The following is a 23,986-nucleotide window of genomic DNA, read 5'->3' as shown; positions in this document are numbered from 1 at the left end:
GCAGGTTGTAAAGGCAGCGAAAGGGCCAGACAGTAACCTATAGTTACTGGCAAAAGGTGGTGCATTAATTCAATCAAACATAAACCTGTCTGAAATTCACTCTATATGCTCACTTTACTTAAATGTGTTGGAGGAAAAAACGTGGCCGTCCAATTAGCCAGACAGAAAGAAAAATGTCTACTTCTCTGGTTCTTTAAATGCTTAATCTTTATTTTCTGACCAAGTAATGTTGAGCTCAATTCACATTTCAGATGGAATTATTGTTAATATTGATACGCGAGCATTTTGTGTGATCACCAACCCATCACTGCCAAATAATACAGGCTAGAGATGTGATGCCATATTTACAAAGCATTTCTGTCGTCATGGAACAATTAGTAGCATCAGAGAACAATAACATGTATTCATGTTCAAGCTATGAAGCTCTACTGCTACTAGTGGAGCTCAGGTGGAAAAATGATGACGTCACATGCCTCCATACACCAATCAGCATCTGAATCAACATCTTATGACGGTTGTCCATTTTGCCACCGTCAACTAAATTCGTTCAAGACATAGGACAATCGTAAAAAAGCGGATTAACTGTCTTTTCCTGTCTTGAACTCTAAATACTAACTTTAAATTTGGTGTTTTTGTTTTATTTTACTGACGTTTCTTTAGTGATGAATATTTAATTTAGAAAGAAACAATTTTCAACACTTTAAAACCACCTGCTCATCTGTTTGAGTGGCAGCAGCACCGTGCTCACCTTAAAAAAACAAAACACTCAAACCGATAAAGAAATCTGTTTTTATTTACTGGCTCTCAACTGCCTGCCCGTCTATGTGCATGAAAACGACTGCACTAGTGTGAATATAGTTATCATTACCATGTGTGTTAAAGTAAGTTTGGCCACGAGATGAACTACATTGGATTCAAAACAAAAAATACACACATTGCTCCTCTGAGGATTTTCAGTTTACTTTGGCACAGCAAGCCCAGAAAAGAACAGCATTGGAGGCAAGTGAGCAGTTTTACAAGTTAAGACAAAAGAAGAGATGATATTAGGTTTTTTTCACTCACTCTGCTGCCGAAGCCCCGACTCACATTGTTGGATCACATTCTCTAAAATGTATCCATGCAGCTTTCATGATTTTTTTTTTTTGTGAATCGATTATGTTATGTACAGTTTATCCTTTGACTGATCTCCATTAATGGTGTTTCAAATCTGTGAATTAGGAGGCGCACACAGTGTCGGAGCCACGTCGGCGGCTGTTGGTCCAGTCTTAAGACAGTATTGCAGGTTTCTCGTGAAAGGTATTTCTTATCCTCAGCAGTCTCCACGGAGGCATATTGGCAGATGCTGTTTGCTCTGTTAATTAAATTTCCTCTTTGCAGCAAATGAGGTCATATTCCACCATTGGTGTAATGTCTCTCTCATGTACAACAAAGGGAAAGCAGAGGGCCCAGGAATCTTAACTGAAACAATCAAGTATATCATTGTTTGTCTGTGGATCTATATTTTTGAGGATCATCGCCGCGGCGAAATTTGATGCCACTGCTTGTGGTTTTTATTGCTTCAATTTTACAGACAGTTGGGATTAATGTCAGTCTCTATAGCTTCCAGGGAAGAAATGGGCAATAATGTAGGAATCCTTTTTTCCATTATTCTGCGGCGATACAGGATGAAATCATTTGTTCTTAACTCAGCTCGCAGTATTGTTAAGATTGTAACGGCGTGCCATTTAAAATGTCGTTCATCATGATTCATGTCTTATTGACTTACTTAGAGATGATCTCTAGGGTGGCTGTTTGTGCCAGGATCATTTGTGTGAGCTATAAATAAGTGTATGTTCCATGTTATCAGCGTTTTCTGTTGCAGCCGGGCGTGATTCTGAATGACGCATGTGTCTTATAAACCTGGTGGAGTGGCATCAGTGTTTACGAGCATGTTTGACAGACGCGACGAGGGTGAGGAGAGGACATCACCGAGTGTCTTATTTGTTTACATTCTGTCATAACTAAATACCGCAGTGAAAGACATGTTTCGGAAGCGAGAAGAAATAGTCATTTCCTCTAATTGGAAATGCTCACTTCCAGTGAACGAGTTGGGCTGCGAAGATAAGTTAAGTAAAAGTGGCCATCCAATTAAACAGCCTGGGAAATTTCCATTTTGATATCCATTTTCTTTCTTTAGCCACGTCCCCTTTGTTAACACTCAAGCTGCAATGAAATCAAAGGTTTTTATTTACCTGTTCCAGACGTTCAAGCAAATTCACTCCCCTGTCTTATGCAGATATGTCATTTGGTTGAAAACCGTTCTGTGTGTCCCCGACTGTTTTAATTAGCTCAGAATTTAGCATGACCAAAACTATTCGAGGGCGCCTGACAGCTGAGAGGTCCGGCAAGTAGGAGCATGATGAAATTCAAAATGTTTTGGAGTGTCGAAACAAAACAATTTAGCGCATTTAATATTCTTACTGATTGGAATAAATGTTGTCAATTTGAATTTAACTAGGTCGCTTTTGAGTTTCTAGAAAGTTTCAAAAAGGTTCTCAGTCTCATTCAGCTCAATGTTTTGGAGCATCTTAGTCTGAAAACAGCTTTTCAGACCATTTTTTCAGAATTTCCCATATTAAGAGCGCAGCAGGAGATTGTCCGAGTCAGACACATTCACAACAACAGGGAAATGTCTGTAACATTCAGGTGAGGGGTGGCGTGGGGGTCGAGCAGGGACATAAATCACATATTTTTGTTTATAGCACAGTGACACCATATCTCATTGTCTTCCTGATCTTCTAAATGTATGGCAGCTATTTGCACCTTGAGCTATTTGTATTCCTGTTGTTTTTTTTGTTTTGTTTTTTTCAGTTTTCTGTCCAGCACATGTTGGAAATTTCCACTGTTCCAGAAATAGTTGGTAAAAACTGACTTGGAAATTTGCCTTCTTACGTTCAGCCCCGCCAGAAAATGGCAGGACTTCGGTGCACGTCTGAAAGCAGCTCCAGTATCTGTCTTCTCTCTTTCACTCGTCTGTAACATTTGTTGAATGAAGGGTGAAATACACTATTAATCAATGAATGGCCCAGTTTCTAAATGTGATCAATAACCACTAGGTGTGTGTTTGTGTTAAATCAATAATGCAGAGTTTAAAGAAAGAGCGGTAGTGTCCTCTGTTTCCTTGACACATCTCAAACTGCAGAGGCAGTGCACTCGCTCCGAGGGAAGTTCATTAATGCGCATTTACATAACAAAGGTCCCACAGGAGACCACTGATGCACATGTGACTAATGTAGTCTCATTGTACAACTGCACTATGAAACAAACAAAGGGCCTGACAGGGGCAAAGCGAATAACACAAAGAGGGACAAAGTCTATTTACTGTCTGGGAACAAAAGCACTAAATGTCCAAACAACTCTGTTATCTTTTATTTTAACAGCTTTTAACATTTTGGTTAAACAGTGAGAGGGGAACATGTTGAAAACAAAGAAGTCACATGTAAACTGAAGTGATTTAAGCTTCAGTTGTTTTCTTCCACGCTAAAACCGTAAACAGATCAGGAAACTGGATGCGTTTAAACAACAAGGCAAAATAAGGACGTTTCAGTAGTTTCAATCTCTTTAAAGCTCCACAAAGGGAGCCAAGTCAAAGGATCACCTTTTCTCTATCTCTGCAAATAAACTTTATAAATACTTTGCAGTGTTGTTTGCTACATGTTACATGGACTGAAATAAAATGTTCAGCAAACACACCAGCACCAATTTTAATTTCCCTAAGCTCCATTCTTAACACATGAGCACAACAAAATGCACCTTTCCCACATTTGATAAGCTTCAAGAGCTTTTTAGAGTCTGCAACATCTGCAGGTTGTTGGGTTTTTTTACACTGTAAAAAAGGTGCAATTTTTTACACTTAGACTTGTGTATTGACATTGTATCGACACAATGTCAATACACATTCGAAAAGAGGCCTTTTTAGCCAACAGGAAATCTTTTGTGCTGGTTTCCTTGTAACTGGTTAGTTTATGATTTGAGAATAAAATAACAATGAACAGTTGCCAGTAAACTAAACAGCTAAACTAAAACAAAAAACTAAAAGTGAGTAGAAACGTAGTATTTTTACTCACTCTTAGTTTTTAGGCCCCATTACTCTATATAGAACCATATACAACCAGGCTAGGATTAAAATGACACTTTTCTAACATTCTGAATGCAACTTAGTGAAGAATACCTGTGACTATATACATTAAATTTATATGTAAATGTAAATATGTCATTACTTGGACTTCTGTGTCCTGGAAGAGTAGATTTAAAGTCGAAAATACCATAAACTAAACAAAGAAACAAAGAAACAAAAGGCAAAAGAACAATTTAAATGGATCCACGTTGCTCCAGGACTGTATCCACATGTTTTGATCGTCTGTATTGCTTTTCTGCTTTGAAATGTTATATTGCTGTTCTATAATTTCTACAATAACATGAAACAACAGAGGATTTTTCATGTCCAGTAACCTGTGATGTAACACTGATGTGGTCCTCTTCAAAACAAAAAAAAATGGGGTGGAAAAAATGCCAAAGGGTCACAGAGAGAGCAGCCAGTATAATTTTCTGGTGATCAGACTACATATTATAGCTTTAAAAAAAAGAAAAAAAACACAATAAAGCTGTTCATTGAGCCGCCCTCAGGCTGTGCAGCAGTTCTTTGTTCTCTGGCCAAGAGATCTTCAAGTTCATGATGCTGAGTTGTGTTGGTGTCGGAATGCTTTCATTCAAATGTTACATAATCTTAAATTTCCCAAATGTGACACAGCACAATGTTCCTGTCAGACACAAGAATGCCAAGAGGTCAAATCATGGTTGGATCATTTAAAAAAAAGCTTTTTCTTTCTTTTTTCTTTCTCGTCAGCTGGAAACTATAAAGAAGCAAAAACATTTCCTTTTGCAAAACTTAGGTTGTTTGGTAAAGAAGTTCTGGCATTTTCTATCAATTTATTTTATGGTTTTGTTTTTATCGCGCACACAATCAAAATGGCTAATATTTCCCTAATTGAAATTAAGGATAGCATCAATTTACAATCCATTCCCAGTGCAAATAGAGGAGGGTGAAAGGTGGGGATAATATTACGGGCCCACAGCTGGAGAGAGACCATAAAAATCGAAGTAGGGTCTATGAATTAATTAAGCGGGGCCCAGAGCAATAATCTTTCAAGGATCCCAGAATTCCTAGCTGTGGCTCTGCATGATATATTCGTCTTTAATGAACAGAGGGAATAGACATATTTTTGTAAACCAACATAGAAGTTGCAGCTCAGCAGCGTTCCGGTGGACTTCTGACGTTGGGTTTTGGGTGCAATTATTAACTGCAGCCCATAAAATGCAATTTAGTTAAAAGGCTGAATTTTTTAATTAAATGATATTATACTGATTACAAAAAACATTTATGTCTGTGTGTTGTGCTGCACATAAAGAACAAATTAATGTTTATTTGGTGTCTTGGGTGCACTAGTCGTAGAGTTATAGAAAACAGCAGTTTGTAAGTGACTGTTGTCTGATGCCAGCGCGTATGAGTTTACTACTAGCAATGATTTTTAGTATAAGCCACATCTACAGGACTTTAATGTTCGAACGTCCCGTGGATGGAAACAAATTTCAGTCGAGAGCCAAAATCTTAAAACGCCATGTTGAGTAATCAGCTGTTTTCCCGTACAACAACAACTCAAACAATCTTGAATCAACAAGCCGTTGCTCTAAACTCTGAAACTTTTCTTATTATAGGATATATCTTGTTACATATATAAAAAAAAAAGGCTAATATTTTTTACTACAACACATAAATTACATTACCACTGCATTTGTGTTGTTGGACTGAGAAATAGCATTTCATAGCTGTTATCTTTACAGTGTTTTGCTTTACCATATATTTACTTGAAATGTTTATTGCTACTACATTAAATTCATGATTAAGTACCTGAATCATATATATGTAAATTTGGAAAGTAAATAAATTTGTAAATCAGAGCCTTAATGGATTTTTGGGGGCCGATACCGATATTAGGGAGTAAAAATTGGCTGATATTACTATAAAACGTTAATAAGATAATTATGTTGTTGTCAAACCCTTACAACCCCAAAATTGAAGCCTGATATTTTTGACGCTTGATATTTTACCATTTAACTATGAACTTTACTATAGTAAACAAATATATGCAAATACTCAGACTTTAAAGAAAAATAAAGTCTTAATAAACAAATTCTGAATTGTAAACATCTTTGTAAACATAGCATTGATCGAATTTAAGCATCTAAAAATAACAACCGAACCGACTAAACTATATGACACCATTTCCAAAACATTTCTCTGCTTTGTTTATTCTGTAAAATTATAAGTTTTCACATCGGCAAACATTCGTACCGATATGTCTGTGAAAGGTTCTTTTTATTATCAGTCAACCGATAAATCAGGCTGTAAAATGAATTAATATGTATAATGTTTGTTGTGCACAGGAGATGAGTGTGATTCCCTGCTGCAGTGCAGGTTTTGGGTCCGGCTGACACTGCCAACACATGGAAGATTAAAGTGGCCGATAGGAAGTCTCTATTAAATTTGCATTAACACATTGTGTAAATCTGCTGATGATTGCCTCACAGAGACCCTGCGGTTCCGCGTGCCATCCCCAGCCTCTGTACACTGGCCAGATGGCCACTTCAGAATGAGATTGACACAGTGTTTCAAACTGATTTCATGCTAACTCTCAGGAGAGGGAGACAGACCATCCGCTCTGTTGGGAATCAGGATTACAAAATAGCCAATTAAAAAGGAAAGTGGTGAAATCTTGGCCTGATAAGACGGAGATTAAATCGGTTATAGTTTATTAGGCAAAATTACTTATTAGAAACTATTCCTCTCCAAACAGATTTCCATTACCAGACCAACTCCTTTTTATCTACACTCCTTTATCTGATGGCTGCACTCTGTAATTACGAATCCCCCAAATAGCAATTATGACACCACTTGGACAGCATTTCCTCGTACATTTCATTCACTCTCCATTATGGCTTTGAAATACCGAACATCTTGAAAATCTCCCTAGAAGACAACAGATGGGCCCGACCTCACTTCCACATACAAAACGCCATTTAAATCAGGATGAAAATAATACAAAAAAACCGAAACAAGAATCTCACTTAATCTGTTGCCATTGAAACTTGAAGGGGGAAACAACAACAATCATGTCAGATTTCTGTCCTTATTTCCCAGCATCCATCATGTGCCCACCCGGTGCCATGTGTAATTACTCCTGGAGAATGGCTGAGCAGATGCGAGGGCTGTGGGTGAGAGTGAATCAGGAGGCTCCAGCGGGTCTCGGCGTCCCTGGATAACTGGTGCCTGCGCTGCTTCGGAGGCATCTGTGCAGCACCTGTGGACGGAGCAGCACCCCACCTGCTACCAAACATATCAGCTGTCTATTTTTTTCCACTGAAGCCCCGGGCCTCCCCTGCAGCCTCTCCCCCAGGTCAGGCAGGTTCATGAGAAAGCCCCCTCTAAGCTTTTCTCACCTTCCACTAGTTCCTGCACATTAAAGAGCTCTTCAGCCGGTCCGAGGTTGATCTGCTACCTGGGACACCCTCTGACCCTGGCGCCGCTCGCCCTGCCTCCTTAAACATTGTCAATCTCGCACACCATCGCGGAGAGCTCTGCAGTCATTGGCCGACTGCAAAACACACAGGCGGTTTATTATCGCTCGCCTCTTTGCTCAAACCAAACACTGAGCTCATATCTGAAGGCTGGGCGCCGGATCCCTTCATTCTCTTCTGAGGGCCTGGAAGAGTCGCTGAATCAGATTGATATAGATTGAATTCTTACCCTGCCTATTGTGAACAACCATTTGTATTCATGAAATCAAAGTATTTACCTCCGAGATGTGCATCGGCTATGTATCCGTACATATAGTGGAAGCCGCGGTGTTGATAACATGAGGCAATAATACCCGATCACATTTCCATCTCACCTTTCATCTGAGAATCCTAAAGCCCTTCACTTTGTGTGCAGATAACCAATCCTCTGGCACTACAATGCACACCAGGGTAATTGCAGCAGGGAGATGAGGATTCATTAAATTTTTAGAAATTAGAGCAAAGTGTTCCTGACAGTGAATTTAATACCTGTACCCCACTGAATGCTGTGGCACATATTTTTTTTTTTTTTATCATCATCCACTCATCATGGTTTGCTTTTAGCTGCGTATAATAATTTCCTTCAGGACAAGCGAGTCGTCTTATTCTGTCATTATTGAGGATGAAAGGGTTTGAATCTTCAATCGCTTTGATATATCACCTTGTATTTATTTGCAGCAAAATGCAGGAATGAATATTTAGATTTTGCATCTGATGTTTTGCGATCACAGGGTTGTAACTGAAGAAAGTCACACAAATATTGCTGTTCTACTTTTTTTACATTTTTGGGGAATTTCATATTGTAAAAATCGTTGAAACGACACGGCAACAAGTCTTGAAATCCCATTGTTCTTATGTTGTATTAACATGAGTGCTTTGGAGCCCTGGCTTGGGATTGCTGGCAGGTCTTGGAAGTTCCAGTGTTTGCAGTCCATCAGGCTGTTGTTTTTAATCTGTTGTTGGCACATCTATTAAAAAGGAGCTTCAGCTGCTCTATCAATTCAACAAAAATGGCTTAATGGAAAACTGGCATTGGTTTACTGTGCCATCTATGGCGAAACAGCATATGTGATGCTGCAGCTTCTGGTAATTTTCATATGCATGTTCATATGTTACTCTATACAGAGCAGATACAGGGGGGGGTGGGGTGGGGGGGCTTCAGCTGGTGGGGCAGAGGCTCCTCAGTGCAGATATTGCACAAAGAATTGTGATGAGGGATATTGGGAGACCCTATTTGATTTCATTAGAAGGGAAATTTGATGAAAGTCTTGATCTCGGAGGACACTTAGCAGCGCCTCTGGCAAATTGACAGACACAATGCTGTTTGATTTGCAACCAAAACTGAACAGCTGACTGGCAGCGGATGCATTTCACAAACAGAGTGGACTGGTTAAACAAATGATTGTTCGCTTATTGATTTCCCTGGAATATCGTATGATACAGAACCCAGTGTGACACAGTATTTTATTTGCGTCTGTAGTGCCATGATTTTTATTGTAACAGGCATATGGCCCAACAAGGCATACGATGATGATGATGATGATGATGATGATGATGATATGGCGTCCTTTTTCTGTATGTGTGAGCTGAAGTTTCAGTCGAACATATACTTCCACCAAGGCTTACAATCCTACCCATGATTCTCTAGTTCTTAAAATAAAAAGGAGGTGGTCTCATGACTTTATTTATTTTTTGTCCAAACGCAGTTAAAGAACGTGAAACCAAATTATTCTGCGCCAAAATTAAATTGGGTTCTTCTCAGGCCCAGTCCCCATCAAGCTTGGTGGAAATCAGATTGGTAGTTTTTGCGTAATTCTGATAACAAACAAAAAAACAACGGATAGAGCAACTAGAGGGGAGCTAAGAGACCACATGCCTCCGCTAAAGCTAGCACCGTATCGCGCCATTTTAAAGAAAGTAAAATAAAATCCTGGGTGTGTCCTTCCTTGGGTCATGCCCCACCCATCTGCAAAATTTCATGTAAATCCATTTTTTGCAAAGAAAAAGGCAATAAAAACTATTGGAGATCAATTTGAGGTATTTACAGTATTCGGTGCCTATTTTGGTGTTTCTTAACAAGACAGGAACTTTTAATACAACTGTATTCGTTTATATATGTTATCTTCATGCATTTACACATTTACACATGGCCGTCCATTACATCGATACAATAAAAATGAACATACCTGCATGAATAATCCCAAAAATTCAATAAGTAATCTTCTCGTTGGACTGAAACTGCTTGATGTCACTTTGATGTGGGGAATATTTTAAACTAATGGCCCGTCCTGTCCCGTGGCCCTTTGATGAAGACAATTGTGCCTTTTTTCGCACAATTACAGATCACATTTGCCAGCCCCGGGCCCACACACCGATTTGTTTTCACACGGTGTTCTGGTCCAACTGGCTGTCAGGGTCTTCTTTATTCATCCGTAGCTGACAATCATACTTTATTGAGAATGGAAAAGTGACGGCTAATTGATTTTACAGTGATACCGATGGAGAGACAATGAATGTGCCATCAATTCAATCCGCTATTTAATGGCTCCAATTTAGTCTGTAAATGCTCGCTAAACTAATTTCACTGGGTGCAGCAATCTGAAAAGCTATCATATCTCTAATACCCTCCTATATATTCATAAGGAAAAGGGAATTTAGCCAATTCCAAGGTGTGGAGATGATCTGTTAGTGCAGTGTAAATGTTTAGAACGTGGCAATTGAGTTCATTTATAAGAATATGAAAAGTTTTATTGGCAGGGTCAGTGGAGTGGAACTGTTGGATAATAGGCAGTTACCGAGAAGTGTTTGAAGGCTACGAAGCATAGAGATGTCGGGAATAAAATGCCGGGACATACCGTAATCGGAAGCTAAACTGAAATTCTGAAACGGCACGGCTGTTAGATTCCCACTGATAAAAGGTTCAGTGGCAGAGGCCATTGCTATTCAACCATCTATTTATTTTTTCTCCGCGCAAGCTCTTCAATTTTGGCCAAAAGTGGGGAGCAGTGAGCCGCATATGCCAATGTGGTGTGAGATGGTGATGTGGATGCAATGGGCTCTATTTTCCCATCAGAGCGTTTCCCAAACCCAATCATCATCGGATATGGCTTTGACTCCGCAAAGAGAACAGGATGTTAATATGGCCATTCTCTCAATAAAGGGGGAAATACACAGTAGTCTTTTTAAAGATGAGTTCATTCAATTCACAACACAATTCAGTGGCCGTTAGTGTGACCCCAATAATCGCTTCCCCTTCTTCTGTCATTTCCCATCTTTTTAGCCCCAACACCCCGTTTATTCCTCCCTCTCGGCCTTGCATGGACAAACACACACATATTATATCCCTCCCTCCTCCTCTCTTTTTTCCTACCTCATCTTTTTTTCTCCAAGGTCTTGTCTTTGTTGCATCTTTTTCCAGGATTGCTTTTCTTTTTTGTGTATTTGTGTTTTATAGGCTACGTGCATTTTAGGTCAGCGGCCACATATTTATTTATTTATTTTTTTATCCAGTCCCCTTTGCTGTGGGTATCGTGTAACCTGGATAGATTTCAGCAGGGACGCCTCTGATCACATCCTGTCACTATGGAGAGATCCCATCTGCAACCCCCTGGAGTGCCGTGCTCTGCTCTGTAGCAAAGACCATTCCCACTCCACTGCTGTTTGTTTACGAGCGGCTGCCTAAACATCCATTTAGTGCTATTTGAGCGGTAATGTATGTTAGCTTAAATCGATGGGGCCGGGGGTTGCTGGATTGGTGTTTATCTGTTATCCAAATCAAGGCGTGAGATGACATCCCCCCAGATGAGTGTGCGGAAAGAAAAAAAAAAGAGAAAAACCTGAGATGATGATTTTTTTTTTTCTTCTTTTTCTTTTATCATAAATGTTAATAAAGTGGTGGCGACATGTCGAGCGATGTCTCAGTGGATGTGGATGGTGCAGCTAAAGTCGGCAATTAGTCTGGAGGAGAGGATTCCACTCTGGGATATACAGACGTGAGAGATGCCGGTGTCAGAGCTTCATGATTAGTTTACTGTGATATTCCTTTTGGGAACGGTGGCCCTCCATGCCTGCATGTTCCCACGAGGAAGAGATGTAAATATACTAGATATATTGTTACCATAGAGACAACACTTAAACCTATAGCGCGCCTTATCGAGTCCCTTAAACCTCCATGAAATATTGATGCGAAACCCCTATTTTGGATGGCTCTACTTCATAATTCATTTCCGTCTTGCATAACAGTGACAGCAGATAACGGGTCAACAAATATTCTTTTTTTTCTTCAAAACGAAAACCATAGACTGCCATTTAAAAAGTAATTTGAGTATTTTTAAGTTTAATGTGTAATCCGCCACAACATCTTGCAGCGTCCGCCTGGTAATTTCACTGAGGTGCGAAACCATTTCTTTATTCATAAATTAAAATTGGAATTTAATAGGCTCCTCTTTCTTTTCGAGGGGACTTGATTAAAATATCCATTATGAGATCAGCTCTTTAGTTTCTGTGTTGTGGATTAGTTTTTATCTTGACAGACATAAATTATGGAACTCAGCTGCTCTCTGAGGTAATTGCCTGAAATATATTCATTGTCCCGTTCTTTTCTTGCCACATCCCCACAACAGTTCTCCCACAGCTTTGATCCCAACACATATTTTCATTTTCTCATAATTTAAACCTCTAAACTTTTTATGTTTAAATTCTACCTTTGCCAAAGACGCTGTGTTTTCACACTAGTGAGGTTTTCTTTGTTGGTATTTATTTGTAGTGAAGATTACGCAAAAACTAGACTACCATGAAACTTGGTGGAGGTCTGGGAAGAACACACTAATCTGGATTTGAGGGTGAATCCAGGAATGTTTTATCACTGTCTTTAACATCAGGCACATACAGTATAAGGGGCATATTTCTATGAGTATGTGCAATTTGGTGCATCTTGATTGAACTCAAAGGAACTATTGGACCTTGGTGGATGTACGCGCTCGACTGATGCTGATTCTACTGTTGAATGTGTATTTTTCTCCGTCTGCTCTGACATTTGTCCCAACATGATTTGCTCAGGTCTGCGTGAGCCAGTGTAACTTGGAAGGTGGCCTGCAGATTGTTGATGAGACTGATGGCACCATGACCTGAATTAGACGGCTGCTGTTGCCAAATAAGGATGCTGCGACAGAGGCAGGGAAAACACCCTTAATCCCCAACAAACAAGCATCTTTGGCTGTGTTTTGTGTGTGTGTGTGTGTGTGTGTTTGGTGGAGAAGCCATGTGAGGGCCGGGGTTAAACAGAGGCCCCCCGAGTAGCCAGGGGAGCCCAGCTCAACACAGATAAGGGTGATCATGCTGAAAATGACTCATAGGTAAGACCCCTATCTCTGGATACCCAGCTAGAACAAGCTTTATCAAGCCTCGTCCTGATCTGGATCTCTAAGACCAAACTGCATGAATTCCCTCAGCTGAGAGGTTATGTATTGGAGCAATGGATGCTTTACTGCTTTTCACTTGGAGGGCTTAGCTTTAGCTGGATGGACCCTGGGATTGTCAGGAGAGGTCATCCCCAACTTACACACCCAACTCATTTCATTCTTCAAGTCAAATTTGGCACAACATGTCAGTAGATAGGCCTAAATGAAAATGTTACACTTTCCGCATTTGGCACTTATAAGGTTTCCGAATTGTTGCAGTGCCATGTTTTATTTGACCAAAAAATAACTGAATGAATTTTAAATCATTGTTATTTCTTGGCCCTGCTGAGATCTGGTTTGAATCCCTTCTCAATAAATTTCTGTTTCGTATAAAAAAAATAAAATAAGAACAATGAGCCGATTGAAGGATTTTACTCTCCGTTCTATCCTTCTGCTCGACTCAGAACACATTGTATGGCAAAGCACCCGGCTCAGGTCATCTGGGCGTGTGGTGCTTAAGTGCACAAACCTCATTTTCGAATTTATTTCAATAGTGGAGGGGAGATAACAGTGTTTCAGTGAATCAAGAGTATTCCCTTTCAAATCACATCATCCAAGTCCCAACACACTTGACTCTGGATTAGAAGAACCAGATTAAAAAGCTCAATTTAATTAGAGTGAATGGATAGATCTACCACTTGAAAGAGCAATAAGTAAGGTCCCACTTATAGAGAGATATCTGCCAGCCCACTGAGGTCTATACACCCCAGGTAAAATTGAAGATGTAATCTTTCCATTGCAAGAATAAACTCCTCTGGCTGCCAGCCGGGGATACACACAGTCTCATGATGTGCCCTGCTTTCCAATCATAGGCTGAGGCCTTGTAGCCTTAATGTAGATCAATTATAGGGCAGAAGAGTCACTGTCACATATGATTCACAATATCAATTTCATGCTCTTGGAAACTGTTTGGCAAGTGTTCCCTCTTTTTACATCTGCTAACCAATCGCGAGGCGACGTCTCAACGTGAAAGACAATTTAATGGTGTGACAGTTAACCAGTGAGTGCAATGTAGAGGGAGATTTTCCCAGTAGTCTCTGTCTGTCATGGCCTGATATTTATTTATTTGCTGCACAGCCCCGCACAAATAAAATGTCACATCTCATTTACACATCCCACCCTTTTGTGATGCAAAGATTCGCTTTAAATGCTAACTGTGGGGACCGCTCGGGCTGATTAAAGGCCCCTTGAAGCGTGCGCACATAATACAGTGTGGATGTTTTGAGACAGGGACGTGCAGAGATGTCGCAGCGGCGAACATCCCCAAATCTGCTGCTCTGAATGAATCTCAATAAATAAATAAACAAGTAACCAATCACTCGTGGCTCGTGCTGGTTTCACGGACGGAGAATGTTCACGGCTTTTAAGGAAAAGTGGAACATTTAGGAAAATCTGCTAATTCACTGTCTCAGAGAGCGTCAGATGAGAAGATTAATACCTCTTTTATATCTGCCTGGTAAATATGAAAGTACAGCTTGCACCCAGTTAACTCAGCTTATAGACTGATATCAGGCGGAAACAACCAGCCGGGTTCCAACCACATTTACAATGCACTAACCTGCATTTATTTAGTGTAAAAACAACAGGTCTTAGTATCATTGGGGGTATTTATTGGCTGTAAACTGTAGTTATAACCTCAGAAATAGTCCAACACATAACTCCACATAAAATGCAAGATTTTTTGTGTTTTTTAGGGGGTTTTTTTGGGACACGTTTCCCCAGGGATTCATTCATGGATCTGAATGAAAAAACTAAGCATATTTAGGGGTCGGATGTGATCAATTTGGTGCGGACACAAATAAAAAACGATCCAGCGAATTGAACCGGGGTTTCATAAGCGGTCCGTTGGGCCTTGGTGGAGCAACACACTCCATAGAGCCATTAGCCATTGTGCAAATTGTAAATGATGTAAGAGTGAATCCTTAACTTTTCCCCCCGTGTCCAGTGTTTATGCTAAGCTAAGTTAACCAGCTGCACATTGTAGCTTCATATTTCATGAACAGATATTAGATTGTAGGTAACAATGTTCTTATCTAATTCAAATTAAGAAAGTAAATATGTGTTTCCTCCATAATTTGAAACTATTCCATAACCAGGAGTTTAACCATTATTTCTTGGCATGAACCATATTCATGGGTTCAAAGAACAACAACAGAAAAAGCGACAGAAATAGCAGCACAACACGGTGCCTATCAGACATATCATGCACCATATTATCTCCGGAGGTCCACTGAGCGACTATAAGATGGAGCAGTACTCCTCGGCGTTCACTGTCCTCGCAGATTCACTCAGAGAACACGGGGGCCACTGATTTCTCCGTGCAGCGCGCGAGGCCAAGCGCCGGTGCTCTCAGGAAGAGGACAAGATGCTCCCCTCATCCTTGGAGGCGCAGGTTTTAGAAAATAAACATGCAGCAGTGCCAAAGCCATTTCACATTCTGAAAAGGCGACAGTCCACTAATCTATGAATAGGGCGCCCAGGAACCCCAGTGACAAATGTTATCTCAGCGTGGCATAGAGGGTTCAAACCCATTCAGCCCCCGACTCACAGGCCACTGCTAAGATTATGTCACCATAATCCCCAAGCAGGCTTTTTGTTGCCTAGATGGGCAGGTGATTCTATGTGTGAGCAAAACAGCACTGCAAGGGCAGCAAGGAGAAATTATTATTTATTCTTGGCATGACAATAGAGGTTTGGACAGTCGGAGTGTTGTCATATTGTATGAACACATTTGAGGGTTTGGGCGGATGTAATTCCAAAGGTATAAAACTACTGTAGAAGATGGATTTTGTTTTCATATCAGGCCTTGGCTTTTACCAGTATCGGTGAGGAGGAAACAAACGTGTTCTTTTTTTTCTTTTTTTTTAAGGGCTGATTGATAAAGTCCGAGTCGTCTTTTTTCGCCATGGGTGTGCAAACATTTTACAAGCGCAGTGCGGCGCATGTTTGGACATAATATAGTAAACAAGCGGACGGAGACACGGGGGAGCGGGAAGAGGTCAGCTTATATGGCACATACTGCTTTTTAGATCCCAGAGGGGCCACAACTTCCTGTGAGCAGGCTGTTTTAATTGAGTGCTATAGAACTATTGATAATCTAAAAGCAGCTGTTTATACCGTCAGGATGTATAAAGAAGCTCACGAGGACCCTACAGTATATGTGGGATATGAAACAACCATCCAGCCACCGGTGATTGGTGTTGCCTTTAATTTAAATGATGATGCAGCCTTGGATGAGGTCACTCGCAGGGTTGTGATTCACGGCAAAGTAATTGAAGTTCCCTTATTTGGAGGAGGTTTGGGGAATTAATCGCCGGATGCTCAAGGACACCGAGCCGAGATGTCCAGAAATAAGACAGGATTAATTGAAAATCTTAATTACTTTCTAAGGGCATAAACATCTAAATATCAATTAAAATGTGTTTCCCGCTGCACTTAGAGAATATGAGGAGCAGCGGTTAATTAGACGTCGAGACTGACGGGTGAACTCAGTGGTTTTCAATATAAGCCCTTCAATTGAACTGCTATGATTTAAGGCCATAAATAATGCATGTGAGGCTTTACTTTCAGACTTCTTCCTGAGCATTTTTCTACCTGTTATGTGTAAATGTTCAGAGTCGCTAATTCAAAGTTGAACAAAGTTGAAGGTTAGATAGATAATATAAAGCAAGGCGTATTCGGGTTATAATTCAAGTTTCTTAAATTATAGAGTGCATATTAAGCAGAGTTATATGACTGGGGCCAACAGGGAAATAATATCCTCCAGCCGCTTCGCTAGTGCTGTGCGGTTGACTGAGCAGATAAAAGCTTGAGTAAAAATGGCTAGTGGATGAGGAAATGTTTTGGAGGTGTAACAGTGATTGTTATTCAAGGGACACCCTTCCACCACAGCCGGCAGTGGGGCCTTGAGGCCTGTCTGTCATCTCACCGAATTTCACACTCTTCTTTTTTCCCCTCGTATTTATTCATTTATCTGTCATTTTTCTTAATTCCAGTTCATCTTTTGGGAATTGTTCAAGGCCCTTTTGTTTCACTGAGCGTTATTTACCCTCCCGCCCTCCCGCGGTAGCCACTGCTTTTCTGCCTCAGCTGAGAAAAGGGACCAGTCATGAGCCATTTAACCACGGGGAAGCAGGAGGGCCCCTCTAAACTGGTATTTCCGAACCAATCTAGGTAGTGTATTCGAATTGCAGAGTAACAAATGGACAGTGGAAGGGGTTTGTAATGGTGATTAGAGTCTGAAATTGGTTCAGATTTACAGTGTCAGTCAGAGATGGAGGGAGAGGAATAAGCAGTCTAAGCGGTCTAATGGATCCATCAGCTTGCTTCGGCTGCTCAGTGGGCCGAGTGGGGTCACCAGCCATCCGCAGGCACCACAAAAGCACTTCAATTTTGTTAGGAAATGTATCAATTTAACTGACTCGAGCGGCACACTGAAAACCTAATGAATCTGGACTCAATTTTCCAGCACACTGCCTCTATGAACTGGAGGAAACAATGTTGGTGGTGCAGGGGTGAAGTCGGGCCGCCGTGATTGGCTGGCGCTGACTTCCCAGCCCTCGGCGCGACCAGTCAGGAAAACAGGGGCAGGCCTCCGTTTATCTAGCGATAGTGGCGGCGCCGACTGCTGTCACTCATCTAACAATCACGTCATTAAAGGTAAATTGGCTTCTATTTCAGCGGGATGATAATGCTAATTGAGTGGCAAAACATAATACCAGGAACTGTTGTGTGCCGTTAAGGGGAGGAGGGGGACAGATTAAATGGCCATACAATGGTGGGCGTCAGGCATGGCAGATGTTGCTTTGTGCTGAGGACTGCATTGACATATCTCTTGCTTGTCAGGCCCGGGCTTTAGAAGAGACTTACAGGACAGGGGACCAGATGGTCTCATACAGGGGGTGAATAAAGCGGTTAAACAGCAGCACAGTTTAAAGACAACTCAGCTACAAGAAATGTGCTGGTTGGTAAATAAAAAAAAAAAAAAAGTGGGGGGGCTTTATCGATTCAGCCACTGCAGGCCAGACCTGACGGCCGACTAATGAAGGGACCCCCGGTCTGTGGTTTCGCAGCCAGGCCCTGATCACTGTTCACTCTCCCTTTAGTGGAGCTGTCAGCCTGTTTTCTTTTTTTCTTATTGGCTGCAGAATGACAAAATCGGGGGGGCCAGCTCATTGCTGAGGTCAAGGAATACTGCTAAATGGCTTGTATTCTCTTCATGGGAGTTTAGCCCTTTGATAGATAGAATCTAATGTTGCATAAGTAGATTAACTAACTCGGCTGCCACCCATTCGGAGGATTACCTTGACATTTTTTTAATGATACGGCACACCTTGGACGCGTGCCGGGAGCATCCGCAGTTGGTAATGTGCGGGACCGCGTAGCCTTATGTCTATGTGCACTATACTTACACAGCATAATATAATGCTCACTGTCAAGCTGTTATGGAGTTGAGAGGCTGCCCCTCCACTTGACCTCACCATTATGGCGCGCACTGATCTCATTTGACAAAGCCGGCTGGAGCAGCCCTCGATGTCTGACAAGTCTTTGGAGAAAATCCTCCTCAAAGCAGAATTAATATTAAATGAAATGAGAGTGAAGGTCCAGTTGTAATCGGCGAGCATCAGATCCGAGAGTGTGGTGCGGTCGAGTGTGTGGCGCCTTTCTATTACCGTCGGAGGAGGGGAATAAAGGTATTAGAGCAGGTTAGCTGAGGTGTTCCAGGGGAGGAAAATGCATTACACTTAGAGCAAAATATTATACTTATGGGGACTAAAATCTACTCTGACTTTTATGCCCGGTCTAAAATGATCTTCCTCATATTGTCACACAAAACTCCTGCGAAAATAAAGCTGATTTATCTTTGAATCGTCTTTGACAGTATATTTTGCAGTCGATGTTTCCCTTGTTGCATTTGACTGTCGACTATTCATAAGACAGTTACAGCCCGAACCGCACTGAGACATCCTGGTCTCGACAACGCAATCCGTTTTGATAAAAGGAGACGGCTATTTCACTCGTGATCTCACCGAACCCAGAGTGTGATGTGGGATTTCTGGGTATTTTGCTGTCTCGTCTGTTTTTCCTCAACGCGAAACAGAAGCGGGGCTTTCTGTTTATTTCAGCAGGAACAAACATAAACAAGCACATAGATTTGTGCCGAAGCCCCACGGAGAAGAGGAGTTACAGATGCTATTTTACAGGTTCACAGCGACTATTTTATTTTTTTGCCTCTCCTCTCCGTCCCTTAGGTGTTTGACTGTGAGACATTTAATCGAGGGACTAGCAGTTTCATATCAGTAACAAAAATCAAATAATGCAAGATGATTTACTCCCCCTAGCAACTAGGGAGCGTACTCTTAGCAACCAGCCAAGCCCTGGGCTTCGGTGTAATCAGCTTGAAAATATTTCAATTATTGTGTTGATTTTAGTGGATTTGAGAGGCGGCTGGTGTGCGCCTCCGTACATTCAGCCCATGACCTGCAGAGGAAGGCATTGATTTAAACAGGTGTCAGAAAGGAAACGCAGAGGCAATTTAAATGGGAATAGGATGGCAAAGTCATTGAGCATTGTTCAGTGCATGTGTGACATCCACCCGATGCTGCCAAATCAATGCAGCTCAGCTGAACTAAAGACAATCTACCTGGTGGAATCATCTGTCTGCCGTGAAGCACCGGAGCAAAAGGATTGCTTTTATTTTCCTGCGTGGCCTCGTCTCTGCTTTTGTTTGCACACAACAAAACCAGACTCCTTAGCACATTAAACTGATTGAAGACTAATTGCTTCCGTCACCACACATGAGAAAAAGTGTGAAAGCTTATCTCTGTTTATTATCATGAGGACAACTTTTAAGATGAAGAGTTAAAGGTTGTGTAAATGTCTGTTTTTTTCAGTGTGAATTAATTAAGTCCAATAGAACAGGGAAACTGTTTCTGTTTTTGAATATTAATGCTAAAAAAAAACATGTAGCGTGGTTTGAAGTTAGAATTTTTCCATTGAAGACCCAAGCTAATTTTATATACTGTCACCTGGGATACAATTATCCTCTCTGAACGAAGAGCTATTGTCTGCTTGAGTCCATGGATTCAGCCATAGAAGCTTTGTATTCACTTTCATGAACCTCAAGACAAAATTATGTTATTATTATTTGTATAGTTTGTGAGCATTTGTTTGTATTTTTGTTTCTTTGGGAAAAAAATTAAGAAATTTACTTAAAATAAAAATTCTCTCTCGAGAATCCTTGGGCGCCTGCCATCTTTATTTTTTATTGCTCAGTGTGTTGTGAACTTAGTTGGTTATAACTCGGTTAGTAATATTTGCTGTATTATAAATCCAATATGCCTAAGCTCTAAAATGTGTTTTAAGCAAAACTATGCAGCTACATTAGCAATATATATATATATATATATATATAGATGTATTTGCATTCTGCTGTGGCAGCGACTAGCAGATCCGGTTGGGCACTGTTTCAAAAGGTTTTAAAAGTTTAACCCGTAGACTAAATACAACATTTCTAGTCATTAGCTATAGTTTATTTCTGTGACTGTTGAATGAATGAATAGTTTGTTTTTAAAATGAGCTTTTTCTCACATCACTTAAGTTAAAAATTGCCTAGTGTGTATTTATTCCTACTGTGAAAGTTTAACTCAGGTGCTGATATGTTAAACAGCTTTTCTTCTTGTTTTTGTCTCTTTAGCTCTCGTGATATTTTCATCTTTGAGGGGACTAATTTTAGTTAAAAGAAAAAAATGTTCTGGTTACTTAAAGTGACACCATAACATACAGCAATTAAATGTGTTGAACTTGTTTTGTGCTAAAGCAGAATTACTTGGATTTACTGCTTTAATCAAGTCTCATGTTGATAACAAAGCACCCTCTGTTATAATGTGGGCATAACGTGTAGGTGTTGCTTGTTATGTGAGCTTGTGTGGTTTGTTCGCTGCTGAAATATGAGTCCTATTCATTTGGAAACATATAATTACTACTGTTGCTTAAGATCAGCATTTATTGAAAATGTAGAAGCAGATCTTTGAATTGATCCTTTAGTCCAAACATACAATCCCATGTTCAAATGCTTTATATTGGCGTCTAGCTCAAATCATAATGCTTCTTTCATCTCCGTGTTTATTTGTGTCTTTTCATGAAATCTGAATAAAGTATTCCAAATCAAGATATCTGAACTTTTCTAACTCTACCCTTCAACTCACAACACAGACTTTCTCCTCTGCACCATCCCAAAGATAAGTATTCTGTTTGTTTGGTCTTTTTCTCTGTCCACTGCACTGCAGGCAAACCTGCAATCTGACCTTCCCTCAAAAATCTATTTGCAGGAGCTGCACTGTATGTACAGGAGAAATATATAAAAACAAATATGGGCAAAGTAAGTAAATGTATAATTCAGGAAGTGTAAACATTGGGAACCAGAGACTTCTGGATTCTGTTTTTATTTTAGCCCCAACTTAAAAACTGTTCCAGAGCAACAACTGCTGAGAGGTTTTCAAGAGGAAACAGATCGTGGAGTGGGCGAAAGAGGAAAGTGAAAAGAGTGATTCTGAAGGGTCTGATCCACACTGGAATAAGACTCATAGCTGTGTTAAGCAGTGAGGACACAGTACAGGTAAGTACATCATTGACATGTTTTATCAGGCAAAGCAAATACTTTGTTATTAAAAGCCCAGAACACATGCACAGGTTATTTTGGCCGATAACAGACCAGATTATCCCGTTCATGTCTATGTGGCACAAGAAGAGTCAGTCACTTTTAGTGACTCAACTGTTTTGATTCACACAAATCAAACTTTGACATGTGAATCATGATGCTCTCCAGCATGCGGACAGTTTAAGAGGCAGAATCAGAGTGACCTCTCAATTCAGAAGATGTTATTAGTTATGCCAAGGAGGTTCTGGCATCGCCTGTCTGTTGGCTTTATAGCTGCAACAATAATCGATCACTTATCTACTACTAAATTCACCACACGTTATTTAGATAATCGATTTGAGTGATTTTTAATGAAAAAAATTTAAAACTCTGTGATTTCCGCTGCTTAAATTTGAATATTTTCTGTGTTTCTTCTGCTCCTCTAATAACTGTAAAGTGAACATCTTTGGTATTTGGACAAAACGACACATTTGAGAAGGGCTTATTGGGGTTTGAGAAACACAGATCAATGTTATTTACCATTTTCTGGACCAAACAACTAATCCATTAATCAAGAAACTCATTGACAGATTAGATCTACATTAATTGTAGCCCTAGTTGGTTTATTTAATGGATTTTCAGCAGGATAACGCAACAAAATACACAAAACTTTTTGGAAGGATGGGACATGGGCCAAGAAAGATCCCGTTAAACTATGGTGTGATCTCTCATTATTGCCAGCATGCTTTAGCTCTGCATTTCTTCCCTTCACCCTACCATGTCGTTTTGGGCATAGATGTGTAGGGTCAAGGGCATCCCACTTCTCTTTGGGACAGAGGGTTAGGGTTAGAATTCCAAGGGAATCACTGAAATGGAAGCACAAGCGAAAAAATAAACCCGCTAATGTGAGTATAATCTCTGTTAAAACCTGTTGGGAACTACAAGACCTATTCTATTATCTGAAGTTTAATATAATTTCAATATATTATGGTCTACATTGTGGTCTTTTTCCTCATAACAAGCATTAAAACAAAACATACGCTGACGTCTCTTGTAGCTTGTGTGCTTGCTTGTTTGTGCATTTGTACAATCCTGCAACGTCATCATCCACAACATAAGTGATGACACCTTAGCTAATATGTAGCCTTCCTAATTTAACGGCTAACTCTAGTTTTTAGGTTTTACATATTGATTCATTTGTGATTTGCACGACTCAATAATCGCCACCTGGCTCCTTATGAAGCTCACCCGATTAGCAACTCATCACGTATCGGATCGGTGACACGTTAAAATATACATGGTCGCACCTCCACTCCATCACTTGATTGAGAGCTCCTTCAGCCACTCGGTGGGGCGGCGCTGCTCCAGGCTGCAAGTTTCACTGGTGTTGAAAGTCTCTTAATTTGGGGAGCGCTGGTCGTGAGTCTCGTGAAAATGTGCTGAGTATCCTTAATAGGACCCTGAGGTGGAGGGCGCCGTTGAGTTGAGGCTCTTAGTGTAAAATATCTGACATCACTTACTGACCGGAGATAATATACTGGACTGAGTGGTGCTGCAGGTCCCTGGGATTGAGAGATTCTGAACTGTTTTGCTATTTGATATTTGAATTCCAGTCAAAATACTGAATGAATTTATCTGTGGGTTTTTTAAAGTAGTTTTTAATTACTTTTCTATTTTAGAACAAGTGACTCTATGAATGCTGTTGCCATGACGGAGATCAGCACCGGTGCTGTGTGTCTGTTTATTTTTCACTCCGATTAAATCTGGTGAAATCAAAATTGGCAAATTAACTAAATAATCTTTGCCTGCCCCAGCTGAATGCGACAGAGCGCTGGTCGCCTGTTTATTCAAATTGTTTTAATGTTGAATTTATCATGTGTCCAAATTGCATCAAATCTGACACTGCAATTCCATGGGTCACTAAAAGTACACATGCCAATTGTAAAGCCGATAAGTTGAGCGGTTTTAGGACACATGCGTTCCACATACAGACAGACGTTTGTGGAATTAGTAGTTAGATTGTAAGTAACTTTTACTGTGATCACCACAACTGACATCGTAAAATCCAAAAATCTTATTTGATGTTGTGTTGGTACATGGGTCTGTCCTGAAAATTAGGTCTCAATTTCATTGGGACTTGCCTGATTAAATAAAGATTCATACTGCATATATGTGATAAGAGGGTGGGGGTGGCCAGTGTGACATTTTGTAAGAGGAGGCAGAATTTTGAGTAGCA

The sequence above is a fragment of the Hippoglossus stenolepis genome, chromosome 16 (assembly GCF_022539355.2).
Source record: "Hippoglossus stenolepis isolate QCI-W04-F060 chromosome 16, HSTE1.2, whole genome shotgun sequence".
NCBI classification, from domain to species: Eukaryota; Metazoa; Chordata; class Actinopteri; order Pleuronectiformes; family Pleuronectidae; genus Hippoglossus; species Hippoglossus stenolepis.
This window is presented reverse-complemented; position numbering follows the sequence as displayed.